Source organism: Tachypleus tridentatus, chromosome 12 (genome assembly GCF_004210375.1).
Source record: "Tachypleus tridentatus isolate NWPU-2018 chromosome 12, ASM421037v1, whole genome shotgun sequence".
NCBI lineage: Eukaryota > Metazoa > Arthropoda > Merostomata > Xiphosura > Limulidae > Tachypleus > Tachypleus tridentatus.
In genome coordinates this window covers 85870588-85885777 of record NC_134836.1, presented here as the reverse complement: position 1 = coordinate 85885777, position 15190 = coordinate 85870588, and the positions used below count along the sequence as shown (strand labels likewise).

The 15190-nt window shown below is 34.8% G+C and overlaps 1 protein-coding gene across 1 annotated transcript in view; it reads left to right on the top strand.

The window, feature by feature from the left end:
• LOC143233881 (THAP domain-containing protein 3-like) overlaps positions 1–7565 on the top strand; it is a 36498-nt gene extending 28933 nt beyond the window's left edge. The window contains exon 7 of the mRNA XM_076470731.1: positions 5310–7565. The gene's annotated coding sequence lies outside the window, so the exon portion shown is untranslated. The remainder of the gene's footprint in view (positions 1–5309) is intronic.
• The last annotated feature ends 7625 nt before the right edge of the window (positions 7566–15190 follow it).

Here is a 15190-nt window from a genome sequence, read left to right as displayed (position 1 = left end):
AATATTAATGATCCACATCATTTACTCATAACACGTTTGAATTTTAAAAATGCCTAAATTAAAATGTGCTTCTTTAGCTCTGCAGGCTAACAAAACCAGAAAGACAGTCCAAGAAGAAGACCCAGAAATTCATAAAAATTCACTCCCTTTACCATTACAGTTAATGATTTGCAAGGTCAAACAATTTCAGTGTATAAGGGGTTATCAAAAAGAACAAAACTGAAAAAATATATAAAGTCAAAGTGCTAATCAAACAATATTTATAGATGATGAAATATACATACATGCAAAAGTTGTGAAATACTAGAAGTAGGATAATCATCCTACATACACAAATTGTTATTAGATTATAACCAGTTTGTTGAAAACAAGTTTATAAAACATTTTGTTAATTATATATGTTATGATACATCACAATAAATGTATGTAGTAAATTTCTAGAAGGGAAACAAAGAAGAACCAATTACTCAAGCAATAAGCATCAGAAATGAGGAAACAAGGCCCTAACTCAAGAGAAATTAAGAGTTACTATTAATGTTTCATTCTCATCTGATGTTGAACAGCTTGATTCTTCTCTTTTAGTGCTTCTGACAGAAGATGCATATAACAACAAATTGCTAGAAAATCTCAAATGTCCTATGGACAGATTTAGGATATAGTTGTTGAAAGACCATAAGATGAGACTGCTTCTGAATCTCCCACATCAAGTAGGTCACACATATAGAAGAGGCAGGATAGGAAGGAAAAGAGGGATGGGCAAAACTGGAGCTTTTACATATGTGGCTAATGTATGTGAATATTTTTTTCATGAATAATTTTTTCAAGTTATAATTAGAAATCAGAAATATGAAAACACCAACTGAAAATACACAAGATTAAGAATGATAATTATGACAATTTGTATTCTTTGTACTCGGATTACTGAGTACAGTTGCAGAATATGAACAACTTCTTATCCTCTTAAAGTCCTGTCCTGACAACATTTAAAAATGGAATATGTACATATGAGGACAGAAGTACCATTACGGCATTTTGAGGTGAATTCAATGTCATTATGCAAAGAGTATCAGAATCGTTCTAGAAAATTTACTGGGAGAGACTGTAGAGATTCAATGAAATCAGTAATAAAGACTGATAACTAAGGTAAAATTATTGCTCAACAGCATACAGCAATCAGTCTACTGGAAATAAATCCAGAAGGAATCAAAACAAGCACTGTTCTCCATTTTGATGCTACCACCAAATTGAACAAGCTGCAACAACTCTTGGATAAATACTCTTTTGCAATGTTTATGGTTGGAAGTTCAGATACTAGAAATCTTATGGATGCATTTACAAATAGGGTGGAAGATCTGCTCGTACTCTAAATCCAGATCTTAGACAAATGCAAGCCAAACTTACTTACTGTGTTAATATTCTTTTTAACTTCTAAAATAGGAATACGTTATCTAAAGTTATCTCCATATGCAGCAAAACATCAAACCTAATATAGCAATGGTCACTTGTACTTAGATGTTCCTTTGTTTCCACTCTATCCATCATTTCTATATTTGAAGTTAACAAGAAATCCAAAATAGCATTATTTCTAATGGGTTCCTTGAGTAATTGGTGAAGAAGTCCATCTTAAGCAATTTTTTCCTCACGGTTTGACTCTTGCATTTCCCAATCTATATGCCTGGAATTAAAATCACCTATAATTTTGCTTTATGAACAGCTGAAATCTTAATCTCATTGTAAAATTTCTCACTAATATCATCAGTTTTATTTGGTGGTTTGTAACAACTTTCTATTAAAATATTTTTTCCTTTCACATCTGCTTATAAAATCCTTGATTGATTCATTCAATATTCTTGCTATTATCTTTTGTATCCTTAACTGCAACAAGATGTAACTCAAACTTTACATATAAACCACTTCTTTTCCCTTTTTAGTACTCTAGCCCTAATAAATAGCCCATAACCTTGTATTTCAAAGAAATTTATGTAATCAAAATTATTTACATTTAATCATTTTCCAGATATTCTTATTATATCAAAATTTTTTTGTTCCTACCAGTGCTGTAAGTACATGTTTTATTCTTATACTTCAAGCCTTACAAAAGTAACAATTAAGTTTACCCTTATTATTACTGGTATACTCATTTCCTATTTTAAACTTTTCTCTGACTCATATTCATTTTGAATTTAGTTTATCTTGGCCCACACCACTATTTTGTCCTAGTTTAAAACTTTCCTTACAGCTGAGTTAATAGCAGTAACAAAGAAGCCAGCCCATAACCTATTAAAATGTAAACCATGCATTCCAAAATGTTCCATTCTTCAGCAGGGTTTACCCATAAATATAGTTGAGGTTTGTTTTAAATTTTACCTGTTGTCTTATTTCCATCATCAGTCTTGTTGTGTATAAATTCAATTTTTCTTGCAGTCAGCAAGGTTAAACCGGTTCCAATATTAGAAGGTTAATAACTCGTGTGAAAGAACGTACTGGGGCTAGGTCATTAAATCTAACATAGTGACGTCCTAGATGAACGTAAAATATCATTCAGTTATAATTTTTTTTAAGATATTGCATAAGGCCATTGATGAACAAAACCTATGTATTAAAGAGACTGTTTTGATTTATAAACTGTGGTATGAGATCAGTCTTCTTAGATAGGTTTATAATTTACTAATAAAGCTTTAAGATGTAACATTGTTTCTTATTAACAGATTCTAGTGTTTTGCAAATACAAACTGTGTACAGTATTGCTAGAGAAAACAAACTGGTTTTATAAATTATGGTGAAGCTTTGCTTGACCAACTTAGAAATCTTGTTTCAGATACACATGTTTTTCTATCTGTTCATTTTACAAGGAACTGAAAGACACTTATTACTTATTCCTTTGTTGAAACCCAATTTTAAGGTCATAGGGTAAGTAATTTACCATTGAACTACCTGTAGAGAATGGTCCCCCTTTGGAAAGCGCTCGATTTATAGGGTTTTTATGATTTTGCGTTAAGACTTCTTAAACCCACATGTTTTTTTTTCAACACCATGAACATCTTATAAATTTGAAATTCTGAATTTCAAAGGAAGTTAAAACCAAATTAAGTGTTATAAACTGATATATATATCTAAATTCACGATCCTTAATAGAAAGTCCAAGAACTTGTGCTAAAATGTTATCTAAGAGCACTGGACCTGATTGATCTTTTATTTTACAAAACGATACACACGTTGTACCATGGTTGGCTATTTCTTATCACTTGCAGGTTTCCTGTCTCCACAAATATTATTATTCACCATTACAAATATTTATGATGTTCTGAGACCAGTGGAGAAATTAAAAAAAAAGAAAAGATATTTAGCTGGGTGAAGTGGACCTGTTTTTGAAAAAAGAAAAAAAAAAAGTTATAAACACAAAAACGACAAAGCAGCTTAAATACGTCTCGGTACCAGTACCACTTTAAGAATAGGGTCTGGTACTTAGTAATGGTAGAATTTCACCACCTGTTTGAGCCTTTAACATTAGGCCTATTTTATACACTTGTAATTCTTAATTGTAAATTGACATTATTTTGTGGAAATCCTGCAAGTTGGAATGGAAAATGTTCCATTTTGTCTTTTACGCATTACGTGCGATTATTTTTTTGTAAAAACACATTATTTGCTGTCAGATGATAGTAATACAGGCACAGGTAACTTGCTTACAGTCAAGGACTAGTAATAATCTGTGATGACGAGAAAACCCACTTGCAGAGAAAATTGTGTGTAAAAACGGCTGGTATGGGTAGAGAAAGCACATAGTGCTCTCTCTACCTATATCAGCCGTTTTTATATATAAAGGACTAGTAATCTCTTCAGTTTCTCTCTCTCGGGATTTGGATAATCATATGTACCCTGGAGGGTCTGGTGCGCTTTGACCAATACCTCCTTCCTTTACATATGATCATGCAGTTTTGGTTGGTATGGCTACTGCTTTAGGGTCAGAGTGGGCTAAATTTTTCTGACCCTTTTCAGGGCAATGCCCATCTACTGGTTTCATACGTTTATAGATATTATTTGTCCTATCACTAGGAAGTCTAGTTTGATGGTGGTCTTTTTTTTCCTTTCCTTTTTTATGTGTATATATATATATAATTATTACTATTTATTTATTTGTATTTTTGTGTTTAAAATATATGTTGATCGGGGAGAGATGTTTAGGACTATTTTCATGATGTATGAGGTACCTGCCTAGTTCGCATAATAATTCATTTTTCGACCAATTTTTATCAAAATACGTTATTGTACTATGTAGGAGTCTATCTACTATGGTTGGTATGTTTGAATATTTGTATATAAATTTAGATGATGATGTGGTTCTGCGAACTCTGTATGCTGTTGTGAGGAGTGTGTTTTGTATTGTTTGCAGCTTGGTTTTGATTATTTTGTCGCTTACAGTAATTCAAGCAAAGTTGTTTTTTGTTTGGCTTGTTTTTGAATTTCGGACAGAGCTACATGAGGGATATCTGCGCTAGCCGTCCCTAATTTAGCAGTATAAGACTAGAGGCTCTTCAGTTGTTATAAATAATACTCATAAAAAAATTGAAGGATAAATATCTTTATTTTTGTATTTCAGATATTATTAAATCACCAGATGTTGTTTACGAACGTTTATTATGTTCTGTTGGAAAAGGTAGCATATAAATGAGGGTTAACGTGGGTAATATTTTTTTACGGCTACACCTGTCTAAGAAAATGAGCTAAAATACACATAATATAAAGAGTTTGCAAATATTATTTTTCTAGCTCAGGTTCTGTGATACTCAAGTTGAATTGGGTCGGAACAGTGTTTCAATTCTTTTTCATTCAGTTTTCTAGCTGTCATGGCCCTATGTTGAAATAAAAAAGTACTTGTGCAATAAGACAGCAGAACAGTTACGCCAACCTGTTAATGCTAGTATATTTGTTGCTATATAGCAGGTCGATCTGGATCAAACATTTAGTGTGTCTAATTCATCTGTCCAAGGCTTTATATTTACATTTTAAGTTTTTTTTTACTACAAATTGATATCACAAAAGGGATTACCGGCCATTACAGTTTATAGCATACAATAATGAGTTAAATTTTCAAGTCTTATACAAGTTATATGAAGCTTAAACTATCGTTTTACTTTTTCTATATCGATGTATAACTTAAAAGCACCCGGCCTTAGTTAAGACACTGGTCATTTTGAGTTAACACCTTAGACTGTACAGACCTGTAAAACGATATCAATGCCTACAGTTTTTATCGACCAACTAACCAAAGATTATTCTCTCTCAGAAATGTTAAACTTTGTCCATAGGCACAAGCTTAAGGTCCTCTTGCTTCATGAAGCTACAAGGAAACTTACGTATAGGAGGAATTCTTTTCCAACCAAAGACTCTTGAAGACCTACAATATACAGGCCAACCATGGAACTCCGATCTACAGGTGAAATGTAAACATGACTAATCCATAGCCACCACCGGCGAAATACACCAAGCACTAGAACAAGATGCATTCACATGAATCGATACAATACACAGAATTATCTAAGAAAAACAGAAAACTTTTTACATCTCATAAATATGGTGACCGCTTCCAAGGAAACTGCAGAACGTGTTCTTTCTCACTTATGCTTTTTCTGCTTCTTTCACTTTTGAGCCGAAAGATCACGACTAACAATGATTAACCCAGGCAAGCTTACAATCCAACCTTCAAGTCAAACCTACACAACACCCTCCACAGACCACGAAACTTATATGCCTAATGATGAAACTACGGCGAGAAAAAACCAACATACTCAGAAGACAACCAACGAGAAGAATAAAATGCAAGATATGAAGACAGACATTACATGAAACGAAATTCAGGACAAAGGAACATCACATCTTTTTTTTTTTTTAAATACAGTGTCATTAGATCGGCAGGATCAGACTCGAAGAACCATTAAAAACAAGAAAATTCACGCAAACATCCATTCCGAACCTAAGAAACCAACAGAGCCAGCCAGACAATCTTCTTCGCTTTCTAAACAGAGTTATGTAGTAGACGCACACAGTGCTTTTTCACGAGAATCCTTCCTGTTTTTCTGAGTGCTCTCTTCCAGTGACGATGACTAAGACCCAGTCGACCGAGGCCCATTCATTCTGGACCATCGTTTCGCCATTTGTTCAAGAAAAAACCCATCCCATTCTAGTTATTCAACGTTGAATAATTACATGCATTTCTAATAACCTTTTATTTCCTCTATTTTCAGGTCTTCTCTGGCACTGGTCAGGTGAAGCGTTCGGCACCTAACCAGTGAAAGTGGGTTTTCTTGGGATTGTCTCTTCATCTCTATATCCAACTTTTGGGTATTGGAATAACTGATCCCAGTCCAAGCATAGGATTTATAGATTTCCACCCCCTGAAGAAACATAAGTCCTGTATGGGCTGTCGTTTTGAGAAAGATAAGAAATCTATGTATTCAAGAAATAATCAGAAAGAATAACAGTAAACAGGTAACATAAAACACGTGGATTTCCCGGATTTATTGAGGCGACTTCACTTATTTTCCACCTTAATGATCAAACGTGAGAAATACAACATTTCTATTTAACAATAATGAAATTGTTTTTTTTTTCTTTTTTCACTCATCATTCCTGAAACAGTCCTTAATCACGAGTGGGGCGAAGAGAGATCTGAGGATCTCGGGCCACCCTTGGTTTTTGTAATAAACCTTAGTACCTGCCACTGATTGGATTAGATAAGGTACTGGTACATGCCATTATTTGACACATTTTATACTGTATAAGGCAGTATTTACATTGGGATAGTTTGAAACAGGTTCAGTTCAGTTCGCTTGCTTTTACGAATGTGTTTTTTGTACATACTTGCCGAGTTCGTTTGCAAATGAAATGGAGTTAGTTTTCATGGCTCACTTTCATATTTTTTTACCGATACCTTCCAGTGATTACATTAAAATATTTTAAACGAAGCAAATTCAGTTCTTTCACTAAAAGGACCGAGACCTCCAATTTTTGGTTGATCCGGTTTGTTTGCTTATCGAACTTTGTTGTTCACATTGTTTTTCAAATGAACCGAACCGTACCAAGTGTAGAAACAACAAGAAATGTAAAAAGACTATTAAACTGAATGGAGTGATGTTGATGAGTTTAGAAAACCTTTAAGTCTGAGTCACTTAACACATTTTTATGTTATTGTTAGTATCACAAATAGTATAGTCGACTACATTACGGTTTCAGAAATATTTAACTGGTACTGTGGCTTATGTGTTTTCATTTAAATTCCTAAAGGTATTTAACGCCTTTTATGAGGTATTATAATAATGTACTTTGCAAGGTCTCCGAAAGTGTTTTGTTTCAAGAGTTAGTAAAACCAAAATTAAGAGTAACAAATATTTTTCTTTCTTGCTTTTGAAATACATATGCCATACTGAGTTGCAGCCTACAGAATGAATAAATATTGTTGTGATTCATCGCATGCACACATTTTCCTAATGTCACGACAGTAAAAATTGCAACGTGAGGTGTTCCTTATGTGATGTCATTTTAACGTTTGCTGAGTGATAGACAGACAGCACAGTGGTGTATAATAGCGTTGCGTGTGGTTAAAACAGATGATTCCTTCATTTCCCTTTCGGGGGAAAGAATGATACCCGCGATAAAGGTTTTAGTAATTTTTCACATATTAATAGTTTATAGATTATCCTTTATAAATTACTTTTCTGCCAATAATTGTTTTCAAAGTAAATTTGGCTATTTCACTTAACGTAAACATTTCAATATTTTACTGTGACTTGAATTTTCGATAAATCATTGTAATAAGTTCTTGTCTATCACTTGGTTTAGAGATGCATTAAAAGAAAGAGGTGGTTTATTCACGTTTATATGTACATAAGGTTACTTTATAACCGAATCTATTTGAATATCTACCACCCACCTTCTCGAAGTATGCCGATATGTTTGGTTACAGAGTTAACGAGCCTAGTAGTCTGCTACAGTTGTTGATAGGTTTGCTACTTGTACAACAGTTATCAACATTATTAAAAGTAAAGATGAGCTGTTTAAAATTCTTTAATAGCAAACAAACTGAGGTCTGTAAAAAGTTAAAAATATATATTATGATCAACTCAAGTAATCAAATTTTGTAAAATTATAAAAACAAACATAAAGAACCAGTTTGAGTAAAGACTAAGTTCAGTAAGTTTGAGGATCAAATAATAATTGCAAAGAAATTCGGAGAGGGTATCCTCTCCAGCATATTTAACAGTAACCAACCTAAAATATACACTTAAAAATTATCCAACTCAGTATTAATTATATCAAAAAATATTAGCTTAACATTGGTTCTTTAAACTGTATATAATCATTTTCGCTACTTACTTCCCTATATAGATACCAAGCGTAAAGTAACGGAGGTAAATGTTTTTTTTTGCTTTGATGTGCAATTTAAACGACTTAAGGTCAGTCATAAAGGAACATGCTGCTGCACTAAACTTTAAGATAAACTAGTACACATTTTTATTACATTAAGAAACTTTTTTTTTATAATATTTCAATTGCCAGCCATTAAAAAATGATAACTTCCCATGGTTTTTATTTTCTCAATACACAAGGAAATTGCACAAAGTTCACACTATAATAAACAATAATAATAAATTCTAAAACGAGGCTTTAAAAAGAGTTGTTTTTAGATATTTATGCCAATTTCTTCGTTTTCAGAACTACATCAGTAAACTGTTTGCTTTTTTATAACTTGAGATTCAACCCATCTGAACTACTTCCTTACACAGAAATGATAAACATGTAGAAATATATTATAGTTGCCTTCATTGGTAGTTGCTTATAAGTGATTCACATGTACTCGAAATCTGAACTTTGAGAACTCACTCTGTCTCTTACGATATCATATTTATAATTCTTGCTATAAACTTGTGCAAGATAGGAAAGGCATTTTAAGCACTAATTTTGGTTTGTTTGTACTTTAAATATATAAAATGTTGAAGACCAGTTTAAAAGCTTTTACTTCAAATTAATTTTCTTTTATTTGTTGTATATAGATTCCAACGAGTTTTCACAATCGGACTTAATCGTTAAAACTACCCCTTTATAGATAAATTTGGAACGTGCTCATAGACCCTCTTTGTGATTTCATTAAAACAGAAATCAATAGAACAAATACAAAAATTAAACAAGAAATTAAAAAAGTCAGAGAAAACAATTGGCATAACTTCTGTAAAAACTTAGAAAAAACCAAGAACAATCCAAAAGAATTCTGGAAAAAATTCAAGAGTATTGCTTCAGACAAAAACACAAATCACATGCTACAACATATCACACACAACAATAAAATCGCAAGGACGGACGAAGAGAAAGCTGACTTATTAGCTGACTATTACAAATCCTCTTTTAGCGATTTAAACTCAGCAGATTTCGACACACAACACCAACACCATGTCAACAACTACATAAATACAAACCAAGCTTCATTCTCACCAGGATTTCCCGGCGAGACACTAGAAGCATACTCAAATTCAATCAATAGAAAAATAACCACAACCGAACTAAAGATTAATATCAAAAACTTGAAGAACACTTCCCCCGGACATGACCAAATACCAAATATTATTCTCAAAAAAAGGTTCCACTCTCCTACTACAACACCTCACAAACATCATGAACATTTCACTAGCGACCGGGTATTACCCTGACACGTGGAAAAAAGCCATCATAACAACGATCCCCAAGAAACAAACTAACAGAACAAATCCAGATAATTTCCGCCCCATCAGTCTGTTAAGCTGTCTTGGCAAACTGATGGAGAGAATTATCTCCAACCGTCTCCTCCATTTTTGCGAATCAAACAACATCCTTCCAGAATCTCAAAATGCCTCCAGAAAAAATAGACAAACAACAGATCACCTCACACGAGTCACCGAATCAACCTACAAAGCTTACAACAACAATCAATTAACCATCGGGGTATTCCTAGATGTCAAAAAAGCATTCGACAGCGTTTGGCACAACGCCATCATATACAAACTAAATCACCTACAAATAAATCCCACGATAGTCAAATGGATTTCAAATTTCCTAACCAATAGAACAGCACAAGTAAAAGCCAATAAAACCATATCCAAATTATTTAATATAACGGCAGGTGTGCCCCAAGGATCAGTCCTCTCTCCACTTCTATACATAATTTTCGTCAGTGACATACCTTTTCCAAATCTAACATACACACACAATTCACAATACGCAGACGACATCGCAATCTGGAGCACCTCCAGAAACCCAGTAATGGCCACGTCTCGCGTACAAGAATCACTAAACAACGTCTCAACATGGAGCAACAAGTGGAGGGTCGTGTTAAATCCGACAAAAACACAAGCAATCACCTTCTATAGAAAACTAAAGAAGCAAAGAAAAAATCTAGAAAAATAAAACTATCACTTGGAAACACAACCATTAACATGAGCAAAAACATCACATTCCTTGGCGTCACTTTCGACACAAAACTAACATGGAAAAAACACATAAACAATATACACTCATCAATCAGAAAAAGGATTTCATATCTAAAGACTATAACTGGTAAACAATCGAAATGCGCACCGAACACCATTATACAAATTTACAAGGCTTACATCCGTCCACTAATAGAGTACGGATGTCAAGTAACATACAATATGTCAAACAACACACTCCAAAAAATCCAAGTGCAACAAAACAGAATATTAAAATCCGCATTCAGTTTACCATCATTTACGCCAACAAATTATCTACACCAAATCAGTAATTTACCAACTATAAGAGATAGAATGACAAAACTTTCTCTCAAATATTATCTAAAAGCAGAAAATAGAAACAAACTAACGGCATCACTACACAAATTATCAAGTGCACCAACAAAATACACATCACCTTACAACATATTTCAAGAATCACAATCCACTCAACAAAGAATCTAAATAAATAAAATCCATGTTATTAATATGTATTCCTTTTTTTCAGGTACAGGGCACACGACAGGCAAAATTTTCGGCGCCTGTCGTGTGAAAGTGGGTTTTCTCGGGGCACTCCCGTTTCCCCCTACATCAAAATCTTTAGGCATTGGATTTCTAGATCCCAGCCCAGGCAACTCTTTTGCCAGACCCTGAATCGTGCCGTTTGATTTGATTTGGATTTGAATGAATTATATTCATATTCACATCTGCCCAACTTCTTCCTTTCGGGACAAGTCCCGGCCTTTCTTTCCACTGCTGCCTTTGTTAAAAACAGCATTTAGAGAGACATCCTCCACCCAAAAAGTCAAGAATAATAACGATAATAAATTTATTAAAATAATAATAATAAAATAATAAAAAAAATCACCACTTAATCTTAATAACAATCCACGAAAGGGGACGAAGAGGAACTACAAAGTTCCTGAACACCCCAGTTGGAGAGAGAACTCTTCTGATTTCTCTCTCTCTAAACTGAACCCCTGCCACGGTAGTTTAGTTAGTTTAGTTTAGACCATCTTTGTGATTTGATAGGAGTGTACAGCGCGAAACGTATGAAACTGTTAAAAGAATCAAACTTTTTTACTGTCCTAATTCACAAAAATGTGGTCTAAAATACCCACTTTAACTGTACAGTATTTTGTGTCGATCAACATTGGTCAGGAACTATAACTCTTCGGTTACAACCAGTTCTAAATACATTCTTCTTGTCTGCAACGATTCAATCCCAACTAGTTTGGTATAATCCACGAATCTTTGCATCAGTTTCCTGCCTAGATTGTAATCGCATGTGATAAACATATTCCTACGGAGATTCGAATTCAATTGCAAATCGAGCGCCAGGCTATGCTAGGGCCAGTTTATTAGATACTTTATCTCACAGTACTATCTCAGATGGAAATTTGTACCCATAAATCCAAGAGAAAAGTAAACATCATTAAAATTGCAAGTTGTTAGGAAGTGATGCTTTTAACTAGCTACTAATTTTTATACAGAAATTATAAAGCTATGTTGGTGAAGAAGATAAACGTAGTTGCAAGTTGTCATATAGATAAGTTGAATAACCTGTGCACTCTATTGTTTAAAGTTATTAACATATGTTAAATTAAACCGAATACTTTTTCAAAAGTGTTAAAACTATAAAATCTGTCTTACACGAGAAAAGAAAGTTCCCTTAGGTGCATGTTAAATTTACATATTTCAAAATACTTTCACAAATATCTGTAAATGTGAATATGTACTCCGTAATTTACGAGTTAGAACAAATATACTGATCTCGTGAAGTATCAAGATGAAAGTGAGAACAGAATTAATCCAAACGATTTTAAGAAGACAAATGTTACATCAAGTGGCAAATATATGTCATATGTGTATCACTTCAAACGACTGCATTAAAATTATTTTGGATGCTTCATAAGTTATTGTAGATTTTCTAAGAATACGACAAACAGTATTAATCAATTTCATAGTGTAAGCAGGGTTAAAAAAAATCACATAGAAGTTATAGAGTTAATGCAAAACATATAGACACATTTTTTGTATCATAATATTTAACATTCATAATTCCATTTCCCTTTATTGTTTTGCTTAACGTAATTCATTTATTTCGTCTTCCTAACTACCAGATTTGTGCCAAGCCAATTTTTAAGGTCTTCAGAGGTCTTAAGAAAATCAAAGTAGTTTCCAGTAAGATTTTACAGGATATTGATTTTTAAACACGATGTTTCAGCACTGCTGGTTGTACAAAGTCAACTTATAATCCAAGCTGCAAAATATTAATGTCACATGGGGGCTTAGGATTTGTCAGAAGTGGAAGCAATCCTAATGTGGATGGGGAGACAAAAGATTATCGGAAGCGGTCATACACCCTCCCGCACTCCCTGACCCCAGTTCGAGGGATAGCTTTAGTTATTTTCTATTTATCCCTTTTTTTTTCGCAATGATGATAGTAGTAGAGGGTTTGCATTATGATGAATTCACCAGTAATTTAGTAATAGATAAATGTCATATACGAACGTATATTTAAAATTAATGTCAACAAATAGCACAGGTGTGCTTCCTTTGTGCTGTTTCCCGCATTGCACACTTTGGTTCAAGTTAATAATTTTCTAACAAATGCATAAAGTATAAATATTGTTTTCTAGTTACTAATTTCTCTCCTATACATAGATTCGGACGTCACTTGAAAATTGGATACATTAATAGGGTTTAATACGAAAACAGAAGACTTTTTGTTAATAAACAAGTTATTTTTATCAATTATAAAACATATTTCAATTCTGATCTCAATACTAGAAAAATGTTAATATGAAAATATTTTTTAAAACATCAATCTTAAACCCCTCGGTGTGGATTCCTGTACGTGGTGAGGGGACCTCCCAGGGTTTTTCTAGTTCTTTCTAGTTACCTTCTCTGGGATCTAAACATCCACCCACGTGTTTGCCGTGCGTGGCGACCGGTGAAGGGGAGAAGAGGATCCTGGTGGTTGAGAAATCCAACCCTAACACACCACTTTGGCCTCGAATTCCTGTAGACGGGCGGCCTTTGGGTGGCCCCCCTTGGGTCAATCGGCTAGTCCACTTGGGCTAGAGTCAACCAAGTACCAGTGTTGGAAGTTCTCAACGGGTGTTGTGGACATTGTGCCTGATGCTGGTGTTTGGGTATAGTGCTCACGAAACCCTGGCGTTGCTGCATTGTCCTTGCGTGACTTTGTAGTGCGTCCCTTGTAGGGCTCCATGGTGGGTGGGGTCAGTGGGTACCGAAATTTTTCCTTTTTCCTATGGATCCTCTAAAAATTTAAATAAAATTGTAAAAAAGCAGTCAATAAGTAAGCGACCACGTCTTGAATACTCAGAACAGCAATCTTCAACATCAGTAACACACGTACCTCATTTTCTTATATTACATTCTCTTTCGGGAAAACCTTTAGGGCAAATGTCCCCTTTTTTTATTCAAAAGGGACTAGAGGGACTCGCTGGCTCTCCAAAGTCAGTAAAGAAACTTCGATCTGGTGACATATTGGTTGAAACATCCACATCCCAACACAGTAAACTCCTCTTGAATTCAAAGGCAATTGGGGATATACCTATTGAGGATACACCCCATGCTACCTTGAATTCTTCACTAGGAGTTATTGTTGAAAGGGATTTGAAGAACGTTCCCGAGTCAGAGATTCTCGCTGGTCTCTCCACTCAAGGAGTTTCTGCAGTGAGGCGCATCTCCACTCGCAAAGATGGAGTTACACTGCCAACAAATACCCTCGTTTTAACATTTACTTCACCACGTGCACCTGCCACCATCAAGGCAGGTTATCTCATTTGCAGGGTTCGACCATACATACCAAACCTTCTTCGATGTTTCCAATGTCAGAGATTCGGCCACTCAAAGATATCTTGTCGTGGTTCCCTGACATGTGCTCGTTGTGGAGGCAAGGACCACGATGCCTATGACTGTGACATGAACCCACATTGCGTAAACTGCAATGGTTCTCACCCCCTCTTACTTTCATTCTTGCCCAAAATGGTTGGAGGAAAAGGAGGTGCAGCGTTTGAAAACGACACATAACATTAGTTATCCTGAGGCTCGGAAATTGCTGTCCACAACTCCATCTCGGACATATGCTGCTGCACTTCATTCCACAACTACAATGGGAGTGCAGACAGATCTCTCTGTGCCTCCAAGAGAATCGTTTTCAAAACAAATGAAAAGCCTTTTGACCTCCGTGGTTAAAAAGGTTGATGAATCGACTTCCACACCCATCTCTGTTCCTCCCATAACTTCCAACAAACCTCAAGATCCACGTCCTTCAGTTTCAAATACAGGCATTTCTTCTGATACATCTTTTTCTCTCACCGCAAGAGACAAAACAATTATTCGTTTGCGTCCTCAGTCACTGGATTTCCCTTCCAATAACAAAAACCTGCCCATCCGACCCAGAGCAGGATTCATGGAGGTTGATAGACCTCCTCCGACTAAAGACAGTAAAGAAAAAAGACGTGGTCGTAAACCGAAGGGTTCTCCAGCCACTTCACCTACCCGTTCTTAAAAATGGCCACCTTGATACAATGGAACTGTCGAGGTTTACGTTCTAATCTGGATGATATCAAAACGCTGATTGCTTCCTACCATCCTGTTTGTCTTTCTTTACAAGAAACATTTCTCAAAACTGCTGATACTGTCTCCATTCGGCAGTTTTC